The following is a 20,483-nucleotide window of genomic DNA, read 5'->3' as shown; positions in this document are numbered from 1 at the left end:
GGCTCATGAGTTCCTTCGTCTCATCCAACAAAGCGAGTTTAAAGTAGTTGAGCAACTGAATAAAACTCCAGCAAGGATCTCTTTGCTCGAACTGCTCACAAACTCCGAGCCTCATCGTGTACTATTGATGAAGGTCCTCAACGAAACCCACGTGGCACACGACATCTCAGTTGAGGGTTTTGAAGGCATTGTTAACCATATAACCACCAATAACTATATCGCGTTTGCGGAAGAAGAGATTCCCGTCAAGGAGAGAGGGCACAACAAGGCTCTACATGTGTTCGTCAGATGTATGGACCATGTCGTCGCTAAGGTACTCATCGACAATGGTTCAAGTTTAAATGTGATGCCAAAGACCACCTTGGAGAAGCTTCCTGTTAGTGCGTCACGTCTAAAACCAAGTTCGATGGTGGTACGAGCCTTTGACGGTAGTCGGCGGGAAGTGATGGGGGAAATCGACATCCCCATTCAGATAGGCCCCCACACTTGCAATGTGGTTTTTTAAGTTATGGACATAAATCCCGCCTACAGTTGCCTCTTGGGGAGACCCTGGATTCATGCGCTAGGAGTGGTCCCTTCGACGCTTCACCAGAAATTGAAGTTCACGGTTGGTGGACTTTTGGTGATAGTGTCAGGCGAAGAGGATATGTTGGTGAGCTGCCCCTCCTCCGCACCATATGTAGAAGCAGCGGAAGAATCATTGGAAACAACTTTCCAATCCTTCGAGGTGGTGAGTTGTGCCTCTGTGGAAACGAGTTCGTTGCTACCTTCTCTCTCTAATGCGGCCATAATGGTGGCACGGGTTATGCTCAAGCACGGTTATGAGCCCGGAATGGGCATGGGCAAGGACGGCCTCGGGAATGCCGATGTGGTCGACATTAGGGGAAACCCGTACAAATATGGGTTGGGGTATGAACCCGGGATGCCGGGAAGGAGGAATGCACCGTCAAGACTCCAGGCAGATAGGGCATGGCCCGGCCATGTTAGCCAGTGTTTCACCAGTGCCGGAATAATGTTCGAGGAAGAGGTGGCAGCAATAGGAGAGGAGTTCCCACAAGACCCGCCAAATTTTGTGCGGCCATGCCATCCAGATTCCCAAGTGGGGAACTGGCGCGTGATGAGCCAGTCAGAGGTCTATACCGCTGATTCAATGTAATTAGAGGCTATAAATTCCTTTCTCTTTTGTTTTTTGACACCTACCTTATTAAATAACAAAGAGATCTTGTTTCATCTGTTCTTGTAGTTCCGCCTGTTCTCATATCATTTTGCATGTTTTGTTTCTTTTGTCTTGGTTGGTATAGATATGAGGGTCGATTCTTTGAGGATCCTAACAATGATGGTTTGATAATCGATTTTGACCGAGAAGTAAGCCAAACAATAAGCGAAGAAGAGGAAGATGACGTCCTTTCACCAGAGTTGGAGAGGTTGATCGCTCAGGAAGAGCGCGAAATGAAGCGTCACCAAGAGGAAACCGAACTGATAAACTTAGGGACCGGGGAGACAAAGAAAGAAGTAAAAGTGGGAACCGGTATGACCGCACCTATCCGCCAAGGCTTGATAACCCTTCTTGAAGAATATCAAGACGTCTTTGCATGGTCGTACCAAGACATGCCAGGTCTGGACCTCGACATTGTGCAGCATAAGTTGCCATTGAATCCTGGGTCTTCCCCGGTTAAGCAAAAGCTATGAAGGATGAGACCCGAGATGTCTTTAAAAATCAAAGAAGAAGTGAGAAAGCAGTTCGATGCGGGTTTCTTAGCTGTAGCTCGATACTCGGAGTGGGTGGCCAACATTGTCCCGGTCCCAAAAAAGGACGGCAAGGTGCGAATGTGCGTAGACTATCGGGACTTAAACCGAGCCAGTCCTAAGGACAATTTTCCCCTACCACACATTGATATACTGGTAGATAATACAGCCAAGTTCGCCCTTTTCTCGTTTATGGATGGTTTCTCGGGGTATAATCAGATAAAGATGGAACCCAAAGATGTGGAGAAAACTACTTTCGTCAACCTATGGGGAACGTTCTGCTACAAAGTGATGGCCTTCGGGATGAAAAATGCTGGGGCAACCTATCAGCGTGCCATGGTAGCGTTGTTCCATGACATGATGCATAAAGAGATAGAGGTCTATGTAGATGACACGATTGCCAAATCTCGGACTGAGGACGAACACCTCGTCAATCTGCGTAAGCTGTTTGGAAGGCTGCGGAAATACCAACTGAAACTAAACCTAACCAAGTGCACCTTCGGGGTAAAGTCGGGGAAGTTGCTGGGATTTATCGTGAGCCAGAAAGGGATAGAGATAGATCCCGAGAAAGTGAAGGTCATTCTTGAAATGCCAGAACCACGCACGGAGAAGCAGGTTCGAGGTTTCTTGGGCAGGTTGAATTACATCGCGAGATTTATCTCGCAACTCACCCCTACATGTGAGCCCATTTTCAAGCTATTACGCAAGAACCAGGCGGTCCTGTGGAACAGCGACTGCCAAGAGGCCTTCGAGAAGATCAAACAGAGCTTCGCAAACCCCCCGGTGCTCATGCCACCTGTAACAGGAAGACCTATTTTCCTGTACATGACTGTGTTAGACGAGTCTATGGGGTACGTGTTGGGTCAGCACGATGACTCTTGGAAAAAGGAACAAGCCATTTACTATCTAAGCAAGAAGTTTACCGCATGTGAGATGAATTACTCAATGCTGGAAAGGACGTGCTGCGCCCTGGTATGGGCGTCACATCGGCTTAGGCAGTACATGCTCAGTCATACCACGTGGCTTATTTCCAAAATGGATCCCGTGAAATACATCTTTGAGAAACCGGCCTTCACAGGACGAATCGCTAGGTGGCAGGTACTACTATCTGAATTCGATATTGTGTACGTCACCAAAAAGGCGGTAAAGGGAAGTGCCTTGGCAGATTATTTGGCCCAGCAACCCCTCCAGGATTATCGGCCGATGCACCCTGAGTTCCTGGATGAAGACATCATGGCCCTGTTCGAAGAGAAGCGGACGCACGAGGACATAGACAAATGGATTGTTTGCTTCGATGGGGCATCTAATGCTTTGGGCCATGGAGTAGGGGCAGTCCTTGTATCCCCGGATGATCAGTGTATTCCTTTTACGGCCAGGCTGGGTTTCGATTGTACCAACAATATGGCCGAATATGAAGCGTGCGCCCTTAGGATTCAAGCGGCCATTCATTTTGATGTAAAGCTACTCAAAGTGTATGGAGACTCGGCTTTGGTAATATGCTAGTTGAGAGGAGAATGGGATACTAGGGATCCGAAGTTGATACTCTATCAAACTCACATCTTGAAGTTAGCCGAATTCTTTGACGACATTTCATTCCACCACATACCTCAGGAAGAGAACCAAATGGCCGATGCATTGGCCACCCTGGCATCCATGTTTCAACTTACCCCACACGGGGATCTGCCGTACATCGAATTCCGATCTCGGGGCAAGCCAGCACATTGTTGTGCGATAGAGGAAGAGCAAGATGGGAAACCGTGGTACTTCGACATCAAACAATATGTTGAGAACAAAGAATATCCACCAGGGATTTCCGACAATGACAAAAGAACGTTAAGGAGATTGGCTACTGGTTTCTTTGTGAGTGGTACCATATAGTACAAACGAAACCATGACATAACCCTCCTACGATGCATAGATGCCAAAGAGGCAAACTACATGATTGAGGAAATCCACGGGGGTTCATTTGGGACACATGCCAATGGGCATGCTATGGCCAGGAAGATCCTTAGAGCCGGTTATTACTGGCTCACTACGAAAAGCGATTGTTGCGCCCATGTAAGGAAATGTCATAAATGTCAAGCATACGCGGACAATGTTAATGTTCCGCCACATCCTCTGAATGTTATGTCCGCCGCTTGGCCTTTTCCATGTGGGGGATAGATGTCATTGGGGCCATCGAACCCAAAGCTTCGAACGATCATCGCTTCATTCTTGTGGCGATAGATTACTTCACCAAATGGGTCGAAGCTGTCTCTTATACCAATGTCACGAGAAGTGTGGTGGTCAGATTCATAAAGAGGGAACTGATTTGTCGATACGAACTCCCTAGGAAGATCATTACTGACAATGGCACCAATCTGAACAACAAAATGATGCAGGAAATGTGTGGGGATTTCAAGATCCAACATCATAACTCTACCCCTTGTCGGCCAAAGATGAATGGGGCTGTAGAGGCTGCAAATAAAAATATTAAGAAGATTATTCAGAAGATGACGGTGTCATACAAAGATTGGCATGAGATGTTTCCTTTCGCCCTGCACGGATATTGAACCTCGGTACAAACTTCTACTGGGGCAATGCCATATTCCTTGGTTTATGGGATGGAAGCGGTACTCCCATTTGAGGTAGAGGTCCCTTCCCAGAAGATACTAGCGGAATCAGGCCTAGAAGAGTCAGAGTGGGCTCAAACACGCTACGACCAACTCAACCTTATTGAAGGTAAACGTTTGACAGCCATGAGCCATGGGCGCCTGTATCAACAAAGCATAAAGAACGCGTTCGACAAGAAGGTACGCCTGCACAAGTTCAACGAGGGGGACCTGGTTCTGAAAAAGATATCCCACGCTGTTAAGGATAATCGAGGGAAGTGGGCCCCGAATTAAGAAGGACCTTTCGTTGTGAAAAGGGCTTTTTCTGGGGGTGCTCTGGTACTCACCAACATGGATGGCGAGGAACTACCCTCGCCCGTGAACTCCGATGTCGTTAAGCGATATTACGCTTGAAGTCTGGGGCAATTGAGGGAACCGCTGCATGTTCTTTTATTTTCTGAGTTTTTTGTTCTTCTTGGTTTCCTCCAGGGATACCCATCCGCTGTAATTGTCTCGTCGCGTTTCTTTAAAAATAAGAGAACATGGGTTGAGGCTTCAGTCCTCACTTTGGTTTTAAACCTTGTGTTAGTTTGTAATAACCTGAGCCCTTTTCGCTCAGTTCATGGGGTGCCCCAAATGCTTAATTAAAACTGAACCTAACCAGCTTTCACTCAGAGGATCATTGCATTGAAAACATTCATGCATGCACATACACATGCATATTTTGTGGTAACAGGGGCAGAATCATCTTAGGCCACGGTCAGAACTCAAGACAAAGTTAACGGCAGAAATCAACCAAGGTAAGATGACGACCCAGTCACGATTTACCGCGCATTGTTTGTTTCCTACTTTTAGGTACTTAGGGACGGATGCAAATGGAGGATAGGGTCACGACCGATAGATCATCGTCCCTTCCCAGCGCTGGACAAGCGGAAAACGTCGCTGCAAGGTAGCCCAGTATCCTTTAAATTCACAGTAATTATTACTATCGTTTGTTTAAAATAAGTAATGGGTGCCTGATCTAACTTAAGTGAGTTCGAGTAGGCGAACGCTAACCTGTAGGGGGACCATGGTTAAGTTTCCCCTAAAAAAAATAAAAATTGGCAGGTTAGCTCCCATGGGCGAGCAACCCCTGCACCAAATTATAAAAAACGAGGGAGGGGAACGTTTTCTACACCCAAAAACTCCCCCCCCCCCCTCATTAAAAAGGAGAGAGCTCACGGGACTCACGGTTTTTGCTCCCCCAAGCCACCTTTGGTTGCATTTTGCTTTCATTTTTTGCATTCCTACTCACTCCAACAAGTAAGTATTTAATCCTTGAGTTTTTTAGCTTTCCATTGGTCCATTTTGTTCATCTTTTGGTGCTCTAAATTGTGAGAATGTGCTCAAATTTGTGGGGCAGTTTTGGGTTGTTTTCATGCTTGATTTGTTTGAATTGAGGGATTGTAGGGGATGGCCTTAGGCCTATGTTGTATTCTGAAGCAATGGGGTATGCCACATTGCCCCCATTCTCTTGCTATTTATGCCTAAAGATGCGCCCACCAAGTGCTCGGTGAAATGCCCCAATGACATGAATATGGTTTTGTAAGATTGGGATTGTGGGACTGTTTTATATACATAGGGACAACATAGAGGATTCGAAATGGGTGCCCAAATGCAATCCTAAACTTAGGAACCCAAGCTCTTAGCTTCAATGCAAGGAAACATGACTTATGTCTAAGAATCTAAATTTTGGTTTTGGAAGTGGAAAGGCATGAAAATTAGGACATGCTTGAGAGGGTTTTTACTAGAATTTGGCTGCCCCATGAGGGATACTTTGCATCTAGGTAGCATGGAAAATACCTTTCAATGGTATGTATATATGTGTGTGAATATAGGAAGCATGGAAAACACCTTTCAATGGTGTGTATCTATGTGAAATATATGGCATAAAATGCTTTGCAAAGTGTGAATGAGTAGCAAAAAATGCCTTTCAACATATGCGTATTTAAGGATAGGTAGCATTAGGAGCCTTTTAGAAAATCTACCCATGTAAAAAAAATGGCTTGAGGACGCTTCCTAAATGAATATATGATGGCATGGAATTTCCTTTTCAAATGCAAGTATGTGCATGACGTAATTATCTTTCCAATGTGCATATAAATAAATGTGAGTGAAACAACAAAAATTTGTATGTTAAATACTTCAAATATGTGTAGGTAGTTTGTGATAGCAAAATATTTAGGATGTGAATAGGTGTAATTCTGACACAATGCCTTGAGCACGAGAATGTGTATTCTTTTCAAAGATGTATATATGTGTGGTAACTAGAATGTGTTGGATGTCCTTGTATGTTGACATAAATAGTAGGATACTTTACACATACACATGTTCATAAATGTGTTACATTAAATGTGTGCATGAGTTTGTTCTAAATCGGAAAGATTAGCATCTGATTTTTGTGTTAAAATAAGCATTTTCTTGTAGACTAACTTTCCAACTGTCTGTCTTCACAGGAAATGGCTCCGAGGAAGCTTTCCTCGAAGAGATCTAGGAAGGAAGCTGATGTGCCATCATTTTCTTCTATTTTCTAAACCCTTTTTGCACCATTTTAATTACTGATTGGTCTTAATTGTCAATTAATTAGGAAATTTTATTATTTGGGCTCATTTAGCTAATTTGATGTTTTTAATCTAATTTCAGGAATTAATGAAACATTGGGCTTAATCCGGATTGTGGTTATGGACTTGAAGAGGGCAAATAAAGCAGCGCTTACCTTAGTTAATTTCTAATTAGGAAATTTCGCAATTTTATTTTATGTTGTTCAAAGTTTATTTCGTTTTGGGGCCAGAGTATTGTAATAGGGCCCAGTGACTTTGAGTGACTCTTTTTAAATAGCAGCCTTGGGATTCATGTAAGGCATTCTGTTATGCTATTCATTATTCAGAGCTTTGTTTTAGGGTTTTCGTTTTTCTGTTTTGAGGCTTCTGAGTTCGTAATGCAATTTTACGTTTTCTGCTTCTAATTACAATTTCGTTCTTGCTTCTTCTTCTACTCTCATTTACGTTTCTGTTCCATTTTACATTTCTGTTCGTTTATGTTTCTGTTCATTTACGTTTCCGTTCATTTACGTTTCTGCTTCATGTTTAAATTGCGTTTTCTATTTGAATCCATGGAAGGCTAGATTTTCTGGTGTTGTTTCCTTTTGAGGACGAAGCCCAACTCTTTTTGAGGTTTCGCTTGTAATGTGGTTTCCTGGCAGTTCTCCCTTCACCAGTATCCCAAATTCATGAATATTAATCAGTGCATGCTTCGTGTTCGATTAATTGCCTCTGAGCCTAACTTGCGTTCATGCTTAATGGACGAAGGGCTAACTGGTGTATGTGGTGCCTAATCACGTATTGAAAACCCTAAGTTGATTTTCGCTTAGTAAATTGAAGTAGGGTTCGATTAAGTGGTTGACTGTTAGGGACGAATTCTCCATAACCCAGGATAAGAGAATGGCTTCTGAATCAGAGGAAACAACCCGTTTTTAATATTAGTAGTTTCGTATTCCAGTTTACTTGTTCTGCTCCTTAATCACAAAACAAACAAACCCCTCCCCCCCCCAATCGTTACTGTTACTGTTACTACAAGTATATTATGAACATTTGGTTTGTCACTGCTCGTTGGGAAACGACCTAGGATCACTTCCTAGTTACTGTATTTTCATGTTTATTTGATTCGGGTACGGCCTCGATCAAATTTGGCGCCATTGTCGGGGAGCAGTGTCCAAAGGTTCATAATAGCTAGCTAGTGTGTGTGTTTAATCCTTTCGTGTTTTATGCTTAATTTTTAGTATTGTGTTAGTATGTGTGTTAGTGTTGTTTAGTGTCCTGGTATTTTGTTTAATGTGTGCTCGGTTTCAGTTTTCCCATTAAGCGTTTCCCCTGTTTCAGTCTTGGGTGTTTTGCTGTGAAGGTTGTGCTTGCGGCAAAACAAAGTAGTAGTAGAAATCAATTAGAGACGGATTTTAGCGACCACCCATGCTGAATTATTTGAGATTTTTTGTTTTAGTAGCTAGGGTTGTTATTTTTGGCTGAATTTTTTTGTGGTAACTTCTTTTAATCCATATTTTGTGAGAAAAATAGCTAGAGCCTTTAGTTTGGTCAGATTTGAAAGTTCCAAAAAACTAGCAAATTTTGTGTTTGTCAAAACTTCAAACGGCCATAACTTTTGCTCCGGTTATCAAAATCGCAATTATTATATATGCATTTGGGGTAGAAAAAAATTTCCTACGCCGTGGCAGCCTGCCACAGGCCGGCTGAGGTCTCCATCGTCCAAAACAATCGATTCTGTCAAAAGTTTTTTATTTTTCAAGTTTTATTCACTTATTTTTCTTAACCTACCAATTTTAGCTTTCATAGTTAGACTTTGAATTTTTGTCTGAAATTTTTTGTGCTATCTTCTCATCATTTTATAAGGTTGCTCACAAAATTTCAAGTCATATCATTTGAGGGTAGTTGTAGTTCAAACCTACACCTTTATTTACATGACAAGGCAACTAGTTGTGTGCATGCTGAATGTAGTGTATGACTAGAGGCAATCCATCTGACTTACAACCCTTTAATCCTGAGATAGATAGGACATTTCATAGATTAGTCAGGCATCATTTTATACCTTTTGATCATTCTGAGCATTCCATTACTGTTGAATCTGTGCATTCTGTTATTGGTGATTTTGAACATCCTGATCTTGAGCATTATAATTTTGAGCATTCTGATTCTGAGCATTCTGATTTTGCACATTCTGAGAACATGGCACAACCTCCACCTCGTGAGAGGACTCTAAGGGAAATGGTTGCACCTGATTTCACCTATGAAAGCTTGTGCATCCAATACCCTGATGAGGATGTCCCATATGTTCTTAAAACTGGACTGATTCATTTGCTTCCAAAGTTTCATGGCCTTGCAGGTGAAGACCCGCACAAACATTTGAAAGAATTTCACATTGTCTGCTCCACCATGAAGCCCCCAGATGTCCAAGAGGATCACATATTTCTAAAGGCTTTTCCTCATTCATTAGAGGGAGTGGCAAAGGACTGGCTGTATTACCTTGCTCCAAGGTCCATCACGAGCTGGGATGACCTTAAGAGAGTATTCATAGAGAAATTTTTCCCTGCTTCCAGGACCACAGCCATCAGGAAGGATATCTCAGGTATTAGACAACTCAGTGGAGAGAGCCTGTATGAGTATTGGGAGAGATTTAAGAAACTATGTGCCAGTTGCCCCCACCATCAGATTTCAGAACAGCTTCTTCTCCAATATTTTTATGAAGGACTCAGTAATATGGAGAGAAGTATGATAGATGCTGCCAGTGGTGGAGCCCTTGGAGACATGACTCCTGCTAAAGCCAGAAATTTAATTGAGAAGATGGCTTCCAACTCCCAGCAGTTTAGCGCCAGAAATGATGCCATAGTCATTAGAGGAGTGCATGAGGTAGCTACAAACCCATCTGCATCATCTGAAACTAAGAAGCTTGAAGGCAAACTGGATGCATTGGTTAACTTGGTAACCCAGCTGGCCTTGAATCAGAAATTTGTACCTGTTGCAAGGGTTTGTGGTTTGTGCTCCTCTGCTGACCACCATACAGACCTTTGCCCTTCCATGCAGCAACCTGGAGCAATTGAGCATCCTGAAGCTTATGCTGCAAATATTTACAATAGACCTCCTCAACCTCAGCAACAAAATCAACCACAGCAAAGCAATTATGACCTCTCCAGCAATAGATACAACCCTGGATGGAGGAATCACCCTAACCTCAGATGGTCCAGCCCTCAGCAACAACAACAGCAGCCTGCTCCTTCCTTCCAAAATGCTGCTGGCCCAAGCAGACCATACATTCCTCCACCAATCCAACAACAGCAACAACCCCAGAAACAACCAACAGTTGAGGCCCCTCCACAACCTTCCCTCGAAGAACTTGTGAGGCAAATGACTATGCAGAACATGCAGTTTCAGCAAGAGACCAGAGCCTCCATTCAGAGCTTAACCAATCAGATGGGACAAGTGGCTACCCAATTGAATCAACAACAGTCCCAGAATTCTGACAAGCTACCTTCTCAAGCTGTCCAAAATCCCAAAAATGTCAGTGCCATTTCATTGAGGTCGGGAAAGCAATGTCAAGGACCTCAACCCGTAGCACCTTCCTCATCTGCAAATGAACCTGCCAAACTTCACTCTATTCCAGAAAAAGGTGATGACAAAAATTTACCTAACAATTTCTGTGCAGGTGAATCTTCTTCCACAGGTAATTCTGATTTGCAGAAACAGCACATTCCCCCTCTTCCATTCCCTCCAAGAGCAGTTTCCAACAAAAAAATGGAAGAGGCAGAGAAAGAGATCTTGGAAACGTTTAGAAAAGTAGAGGTAAACATACCTCTGTTGGATGCAATAAAGCAAATTCCAAGATATGCCAAATTCTTGAAGGAGCTGTGCACTAATAAGCGGAAGCTTAAAGGAAGTGAACGAATTAGCATGGGCAGAAATGTCTCCGCATTGATTGGTAAATCTGTTCCTCAAATTCCTGAAAAATGCAAAGATCCAGGTACATTCAGCATACCTTGTATTATAGGGAATAGTAAGTTTGACAATGCCATGCTAGATTTAGGAGCCTCTGTGAGTGTTATGCCTCTGTCGATTTTTAATTCTCTAACTCTAGGTCCCTTGCAGTCAACTGATGTGGTAATTCATTTAGCTAATAGAAGTGTTGCCTATCCTGTTGGATTCATAGAAGATGTCTTAGTTAGAGTTGGTGAACTGATTTTCCCTGTTGATTTTTATATCTTGAATATGGAAGATGGATTTTCTCAAGGACCAGTTCCCATCATTCTAGGCAGACCCTTTATGAAAACTGCTAGAACTAAGATAGATGTTTATGCAAGCACACTGTCTATGGAATTTGGTGACATAACTGTTCATTTTAATATTCTGGATGCTATGAAATACCCATCTGAAGATCTTTCTGTATTTCGTGCTGAAATAATTGACCATGTTGTTGATGAATACATGACTGATCTTTATTCTAATCTGCATGCCTCTCACTCTTCATGCATTGAGTCTGAAATTGTACTTGATCATATGTCTGAATTTGATGCTGAGAGTGATATTGATTGCATGCCTGGTGGTGGTGTTTTACCTCTAGAGATTGATTTTATAGAGTCAGATAGGACTAACCATGTTTCAGGAAGTACACATACCTCTGACTTTCTTTATGAGGTAAAGGCTGAGAAACCATCCCCTTCTACCACTGTCCAGCCGACCACACCAGAATTGAAGCCTCTGTCATCAAATTTAAAATACGCTTACTTGGATGATAGCAAGAGTTTTCTAGTGATTATATCTGCCTCCCTTGCTGATGAGCAAGAGGAGAAGTTGTTGTCAGTTCTCAAGAAGCATAAGAAGGCTATAGGCTGGACCCTGGCGGACATTCCTGTTATTAGCCCATCCACATGTATGCATCGAATAAATTTAGAGGATGGAGCTAAACCAGTAAGACAGCCACAGAGAAGACTCAACCCGGTGATTCTTGATGTAGTGAAGAAGGAGATAACCAAGCTTTTGCAAGCTGGAATCATTTATCCTATCTCCGACAGCCAATGGGTGAGTCCCTTCCAGGTAGTCCCGAAGAAGACCGGCCTCACAGTGATAAAAAATGAGAAGGAGGAGCTAATTCCTACTCGGGTGCAGAACAGTTGGAGAGTCTGCATTGACTATAGGAGGCTGAACCAGGTTACCAAAAAGGACCATTTTGCCCTTCCATTCATTGACCAGATGCTTGAACGCCTGGCAGGTAAATCCCACTACTGTTTCCTTGATGGTTTTTCTGGTTATATGCAAATTACTATTGCTCCCGAGGATCAGGAAAAGACCACATTCACCTGCCCCTTCGGCACTTTTGCCTATAGGAGGATGCCTTTCGGCCTGTGCAATGCCCCTGGTACCTTCCAGCGTGCATGATTAGTATTTTCAGTGATTTTTTAGAAAATTGCATAGAGGTGTTCATGGATGATTTCACTGTATATGGATCCTCTTTTGATGGTTGTTTGAATAGTTTGGAAAAAGTTTTGAATAGATGCATTGAAACTAACCTTGTTCTAAATTTTGAAAAATGTCATTTTATGATTGAGCAAGGTATAGTTTTAGGCCACATTATTTCCAATAAGGGTATTGAAGTAGATCCTGCAAAAATTTCTGTTATTTCACAATTGCCTTACCCCTCTTGTGTGCGAGAGGTGCGATCTTTTCTTGGTCATGCAGGATTCTACAGGCGCTTTATAAGGGATTTTAGCAAAGTAGCCCTTCCATTGTCCAACTTGTTGCAAAAGGAGGTGGAGTTTGACTTTAATGACAGATGCAAAGAGGCTTTTGATTGCCTCAAAAGAGCGCTGACTACCACCCCCATCATCCAGGCACCCGACTGGACAGCCCCTTTTGAGCTTATGTGTGATGCATCAAATTATGCATTGGGGGCTGTCCTTGCTCAGAAAATTGATAAATTGCCCAGGGTGATATATTATGCTTCTAGGACTTTAGATGCTGCCCAAGCGAATTATACTACTACTGAGAAAGAGCTTCTAGCCATAGTTTTTGCTCTTGAAAAATTTCGATCTTATTTGCTTGGTACCCGCATTATTGTTTACACTAACCATGCAGCTCTAAAGTACTTGTTGAAAAAGGCTGATTCTAAGCCTAGGTTGATCCGATGGATGCTCTGACTCCAAGAGTTTGACTTGGAGATCCATGATAGGAGCGGAGCACAAAATCTAGTTGTTGATCATTTGAGTCGGATCGAACGTGTATCTGATGCAGATTCACCTATTCGAGATGATTTCCCGTATGATCATTTGTATATACTGTATAGTATTTCTGACTCTCTTTCTACTCCCTGGTTTGCTAATATTGTCAATTATTTAGTTGCTTCTGTTTTTCCTCCCTTAGCATCTAAAGCCCAAAAAGATAAAATTAAAAGTGATGCTAAGCATTTTATTTGGGATGACCCCTACTTGTGGAAATTGTGCAGTGATCAGGTCATTAGACGGTGCATTCCAGATCATGAGACTGACTCAGTCCTGCAGTTCTGTCATTCTTCCGCACCGGGAGGTCATCTGGGTGTTCAAAAGACAGCTCGCAAAGTGCTTGATTGTCGTTTTTATTGGCCCACCATCTTTAAAGATGCGTGGAAGATCTGCAGCACTTGTGAGCAGTGTCAGAGAGCAGGAAATACACTTACATGGCGACAACAAATGCCTCAGCAACCTATGCTATTCTGTGAGGTGTTTGATGTCTGGGGTATAGATTTCATGGGTCCTTTTCCTGTCTCTTTTGGTTATGTTTACATTCTCCTTGCAGTTGACTATGTTTCAAAATGGGTGGAAGCCAAGCCCACTAGAACTAATGATGCTAAAGTTGTCGCAGACTTTGTCAAGTCTAATCTGTTTTGCAGGTTTGGAGTACCTAAAGCAATTGTTAGTGATCAAGGAACCCATTTTTGCAACAGGACAATGCATGCCCTGCTTAAAAAGTACGGGGTGGAACACAGGGTATCCACACCATACCACCCCCAGACCAATGAACAGGCAGAAATTTCTAACCGAGAAATCAAGCGAATTTTAGAGAAGATTGTGCAGCCAAGCAGGAAAGATTGGAGTACCAGGCTTGATGATGCTCTCTGGGCACATCGGACTGCCTACAAAGCACCCATAGGAATGTCTCCTTATCGGGTTGTCTTTGGAAAGGCATGTCATCTTCCAGTGGAAATTGAGCACAAAGCTTATTGGGCAGTGAAGACTTGCAACTTCTCTATGGATCAAGCTGGTGAGGAAAGAAAGTTGCAACTGAGTGAGTTAGATGAAATCCGCCTAGAAGCCTACGAGAACGCCAAGTTCTACAAAGAAAAGACCAAGAAGTTCCATGATAGCATGATAGTTAAAAAGGACTTCGTGGTTGGGCAAAAAGTGTTATTGTATAATTCTAGGCTTGGACTCATGAGTGGTAAGTTGAGGTCTAAGTGGATTGGTCCTTTTGTTGTTACTAATGTTTTTCCTTATGGTACAGTTGAGATCAAAAGCGACTCCACAAACAAGAGCTTCAAGGTCAACGGACATCGACTTAAGCCATTCCTCACGAACCCTTCTTTAGTGGACGTAGTGGTGGAAGAGACTTCCTTACTCCACCCTACTCTTCCTCCACCATGACTTAGGGAGTTTTTCTTTTCCTATCTCCTTCCTTGCTTTTATTACACTTGTCCGATTCTTTTTTATGATTTAATTGTTTTTAATCTTTTAATTGTGCTACATTGAGGACAATGTGTTGTTTAAGTATGGGGGGGAGTGTTATTTGGTTTTGCTAGTTTTGTTGGTTTTGTTAATTTGTTAGTTGTGTTAATTTGTTAATGTTTTTAGTTTCGTCGGATTTTTAGTTTAATATTTTGGGTCAATTTTGTGTGCACGTACGACTTTGCATGTTTTTCTTTGAATTATAGGATATGTTCAAGAAATGGGTAATTGTTTTGAAAATAAAAGTTCTTGACATTTTGTGACTTGAAATCCTTGATTCTTCTCTACATGTCATGATAGTTTTGAAAGCTCAATTTGAAAGTGATGAGTTTACCTTTGTGAGAATTTGAGCCATCCATCATCATAATCATTTGGTGTGTTTTGCCCCATTGATTGCTTGCACAATAGCCTTGGCTTGATTCTTGTTGATGCGTCCTAATTCACATGCATATTTGGAAATGATTGAGGCAATTTTGTTCTTATAAGCTTCTAGCCAAATGGACTTACCTTGAATCAATTCCTTTGATAGCCCTTTTGAGCCTTGTTTCCCTTTCCTTGTTTTGAAGCTCACTACAAGCCTTAAGTGAAAAACCATGATATCACCATATCCTTAAGGAATTTTGGAGCTTTGGAATTGTTTTGGGAATAAGTGTGGGGGGTTTTTGTTTCATTGGACAATTTGTTTTGTTGGCTATGCTTCATGATGTATTTTGGGCCATACTTGATGTACATTGTATATTGGTTAAATGTTGGACATGCTGAATGAAATGTTGTTTCTCAAAGGCTATAGAGTAAAAAAAAAAAAAATCGAAAAAAAAAAAAGAAAAGCAATAAAGTTGAGTGAATAAGATCTTAAATGGCACAAGAATGATGAAACTCTTGGTTCTACTCTTCATGTTTAAATTTTATCTTTACTTCTTTTTATTTTCTTATTTTTTCTTAATACGCACTTATTCCCCATTGCTCCTCTATTCCTTTGGGATTTAGCCACTTATTCCATATTTTTTCCATACCTTGTCCTTGGCCCCATTACAACCTTAAAAGACCTTTTGATCCTCATGTGCTTGTGTTTATGGGTTGATTGTCAATTTTAGAATCTTTCCAAGTTTATGTGGTGTTTGCTTTCATGGGTGCTTTGAGGGTAAATAGTAGCCTAGACACTTGAGAGATAGAGAGTATATCTTGTGAGGCTTTATCACTTTTCATTCTTGAGCTGATTAACTATTTTGCCATGATTGGGTTGCTTGGATGAATTTCATGAATGTCTTGACTTTTTGGATCTCCTTATGTTAGATGTTACCCATTCCTTTCATTCCTTTATGTTCATTGAGAAATATGTGAATGTTTTTGTCTGTCTCTCTTTGATACCCTTGGATTTTGTTCTTTGTTTCATTTTGCCCAGGAGTGCAAAAGGCTAAGTATGGGGGGTTTTGATGTGCCATCATTTTCTTCTATTTTCTAAACCCTTTTTGCACCATTTTAATTACTGATTGGTCTTAATTGTCAATTAATTAGGCAATTTTATTATTTGGGCTCATTTAGCTAATTTGATGTTTTTAATCTAATTTCAGGAATTAATGAAACATTGGGCTTAATCCGGATTGTGGTTATGGACTTGAAGAGGGCAAATAAAGCAGCGCTTACCTTAGTTAATTTCTAATTAGGAAATTTTGCAATTTTATTTTATGTTGTTCAGAGTTTATTTTGTTTTGGGGCCAGAGTATTGCAATAGGGCCCAGTGACTTTGAGTGACTCTTTTTAAATAGCAGCCTTGGGATTCGTGTAAGGCATTCTGTTATGCTATTCATTATTCAGAGCTTTGTTTTAGGGTTCTCGTTTTTCTGTTTTGAGGCTTCTGAGTTCGTAATGCAATTTTACGTTTTCTGCTTCTAATTACAATTTCGTTCTTGCTTCTTCTTCTACTCTCATTTACATTTCTGTTCCATTTTACATTTCTGTTTGTTTACGTTTCTGTTCATTTACGTTTCCGTTCATTTACGTTTCTGCTTCATGTTTAAATTGCGTTTTCTATTTGAATCCATGGAAGGCTAGATTTTCTGGTGTTGTTTCCTTTTGAGGATGAAGCCCAACTCTTTTTGAGGTTTCGCTTGTTATGTGGTTTCCTGGCAGTTCTCCCTTCACCAGTATCCCAAATTCATGAATATTAATCAGTGCACGCTTCGTGTTCGATTAATTGCCTCTAAGCCTAACTTGCGTTCATGCTTAATGGACGAAGGGCTAACTGGTGTATGTGGTGCCTAATCACGTATTGAAAACCCTAAGTTGATTTTCGCTTAGTAAATTGAAGTAGGGTTGGATTAAGTGGTTGACTGTTAGGGACGAATTCTCCATAACCCAGGATAAGAGAATGGCTTCTGAATCAGAGGAAACAACCCGTTTTTAATATTAGTAGTTTCGTATTCCAGTTTACTTGTTCTGCTCCTTAATCACAAAACAAACAACCCCCCCCCCCCCAATCGTTACTGTTACTGTTACTGCAAGTATATTATGAACATTTGGTTTGTCACTGCTCGTTGGGAAACGACCTAGGATCACTTCCTAGTTACTGCATTTTCATGTTTATTTGATTCGGGTATGGCCTCGATCAGACGCTGCGGCCACAGGGACTAGTGCCGCTCCCAAGTTCGATAGCCATCATTTCAGGAGCGCTGAGCACCAGCAGCATTTCGAAGCCATCAAGGGATTGTCCTTCCACCGAGAGAGACGCGTCCAACTCAGGGACGGTGAGTACATAGATTTCCAGGAGGAGATAGCTCGCCGGCGTTGGACGTCGCTGGTCACTCCCATGGCCATGTTTGATCCAGATATAGTTCTTGAGTTTTACGCCAATGCTTGGCCTACAGAGGAGGGCGTACGGGACCTCCGGTCATGGGTAAAGGGCCAGTGGATTCCTTTCGATGCAGATGCCCTCAGTCAGTTCCTGGGATACCCGCTAGTATTGAAGGAGGGCCAGGAGTGCGAATACGGTCAGAGAAGGAATCGGGCTGATGGATTTGATGAGGAGGCCATTGCTCAGTTGCTATGCATCCCAGGTCAGGATTTTGCTCGGACCGCTGCCGGGAGGCGGGTGCGGATCATGCGCACCAACATGACTACCTTGACCCAGACATGGATGACGTTGCTGCTCAGCAACATCTGCCCAGCGGCCATAATTCCGACCTCCTTCTGCCGAAGTGTCAGCTGGTGTATGCCATCCTGACACGGATGAGCGTTCATGTGGCTTAGTTGATCGCTGATGCCATTTATTTATTTGCAGGTATGCCGCCTACCAGGCACCCTCTAGAACCAGATAAGTCTAACAGGGCCCTGGGTTTTCCGGCGCTGATCACGGGTCTCTGCCAGTCGTTCGGGGTTCCTGTCACACCTAGTAAGGTGATTCGACTGCCGATCACCCGAGCTTTCATAGAGAAGTATTGCACGCATAGACAGGCACAGGGTGGCGACCCGCAGGCCCCAGACGCACCGCCGCCACCTCATCAGGCTGATCCATCTGGGTCATTTGACACAGAGCGGTATTTACGGCATTTGGTTAGCCAGCAGGCGGCCAACCAGAGGGCGCACGTGTAGACCCATGACTGTCTCTACCAGCTCAGCCTCAACCTGCAGAGCCAGGGTTTTGCTTCTTGTCCATGCCCTACTCCGAATCAGTTCAGGGCAAAGGTCGCATGGCCCGAAGATTGGCCTGAGGCCCAAGCAGGGGAGGCGTCCGCAGAGGCTCCCGGCGATGCAGATGAGGCCCGCATGGACGAGGAGATGACAGATTTACTCGATTTCTTGGGAGGGAGTGGAGCCACATGACCAGGAGATCCCTAGATCCATATTCTCTTTTTATGTTTCCTCTTTTATCCATTACGTATCATTTTATTTTATATAAATGAGGGACTAACATTTGTTTCATTTTTATTGACTCTTGTTTTGTGCATACATGTCATTTGAACTGTTACGTTAGTGCTTACTTCGTTGATTGTCAATAGTGTTTGTTGAAATTCCGGAACCGTGTAGAGTTTTTCATTTAGGAACGTCATCCTAAAAAATGAAATGAACCAAAATCGTGATAACGCCAAAAATAAGAAAGAATCGTTGTGAATGAATGTCGTGTCTATGTATACAAAGAAAAGAAAAGAGTTTTTATATGTAAAAGAAATGTTTATAGAGGGATTTTGTGTGTGTAAATAATGTGTGAAAAGAAATTCTTGTGTGTGTGACCGACGAGTGTATATAAAGAAAATTTTGTATAAACTACGGGTGTGTGTTGAAAAAAAACGAAAAAAGAAATCTTTGAACATGAATAAGGTTTGTATATAGACTGTGTTGACATAAAAGGAAAGAGTTCTAATGCGTATACAGAAAAAGTTCATCATGTATAGGAATGTAGGTGTACAAAGAAAAGTTTTTCTCATAGATGGCAATGGATGTATAGTTTTTTGTGAACATAAAAATGAAACAAAAAGGAAAAGAAAGGAAGTCCTCGAAGGTCGGCATGTTATGGTCGTAGGAAGCATAAATCATTCGTAGAGAGCAAACATATATTTTGGAAACAAGGGACTAACGCTAAGAGTTTATTTTTCTGAATGACCGAGATAAGAATGGATGGTTTCATTGAACCGATGAAAGAACATAATTTGGAAACGTTGGGTCTGTTTGTGTAAATCCCCAACCATAGTATCACAATACCATAAATTGGATGCTTGAGTGCCCACCTAGCTGTGGCCATGACTAATTTTGCACGTTGTGTCCGAATCATCATTGTTATGCGTGCCTTGTGGAAATGATATGGAAGTTCAACCCGAGATCGATACCTTGACACATGAATTTGTTGTGCCCCAGATATCAAGATCGGGCTCCCACGATAAAAGACCCCGTTGAGACACGACCTTTGACTACTTTGAACCTTGGCCTATAAAAAGAATCCTCATCCTTTCCCCCGAAGCAAAGGATAGCGGAATTTCCTCAAGGGAGAGCAAAAACGAATGCTAAAACCTAGTTTCCAAAAGAAAGAAATGGAGAGGGAGAAATGGAAAGTAAGAAAAGGAAGAAATGAAAAGAAAGGAAAAGAAGGATTCCCGGTCAAAGATCGGAAGGAAGTAAAAAGGAAAAGATCGAAGGAAAATAGAGTAATTCCCGATCAATGAAAGAAAGAGAACAGAAGATCTTCAGACCAGATAAATTTTCGGCAAGGTAAATGACTGCCGGCAAAGGAAAACCCATTTTTTGGTGGTTCTTCCTTTGGGATTGCCATTCAAAGTCATTCTCGACTGGCGATATCCCGTCCCACTTAAACAAAGAAGAAAAGACCGAAACACCCAGTTTCCTCTCCAAAAACACTACCCTCGAGAAAATCTAATTGATCTGTGATCGTGCGTGTGATCTTTTGATTCGATAGGAAATCGTGTGCAAAATAAAGTCATGGTGCAGTTATGGTTTGGGATTAGGGTAAAACACTTGCCTGTGTGAGTTTTTATACACTATGAGTGATTTATTCCCAGTTTCAGCATAACCCAATGTTTCCCCTGAATGTTCATTTAAAAGCTAAATGTTGACATCCTGCCCTTCATTTTCGGTTACAAGGGAAATTACCTTTGGTACGGGTATATTGTTTCTCTAAGATATGATGCTCTCGTGAATGATTTATTTTTCTTTGCAAAAAGCATGATTCCCCTTTTTAGGTAGAAAAAAAGAAAAACTGGTGGACCATTCGGTCCTGCCAACAAATCTTATTCGGAGCCCCATGAATTGATTGTCATTCATTCATTCTCAAACCAACGAGTCTGGAGCCCCGCGAATTGATTGCCTAGCGATGTTCGCCTATCCTCCACCCTCAAATCTTATTC

General features: G+C 42.1%; 1 non-coding gene across 1 annotated transcript; it reads right to left on the bottom strand.

Annotated features, from left to right (window-relative positions):
- Positions 1–9,490: 9,490 nt before the first annotated feature.
- Positions 9,491–9,597, bottom strand: LOC114372801. The gene has a single exon (XR_003658364.1). It is a non-coding gene; the product is annotated as a small nucleolar RNA R71 (small nucleolar RNA).
- Positions 9,598–20,483: the final 10,886 nt, after the last annotated feature.

Source organism: Glycine soja, chromosome 10 (genome assembly GCF_004193775.1).
Source record: "Glycine soja cultivar W05 chromosome 10, ASM419377v2, whole genome shotgun sequence".
Lineage (NCBI taxonomy): Eukaryota > Viridiplantae > Streptophyta > Magnoliopsida > Fabales > Fabaceae > Glycine > Glycine soja.
The sequence above is the reverse complement of the archived record's forward strand: the minus strand, read 5'-3'. Positions and strand labels throughout refer to the sequence as shown.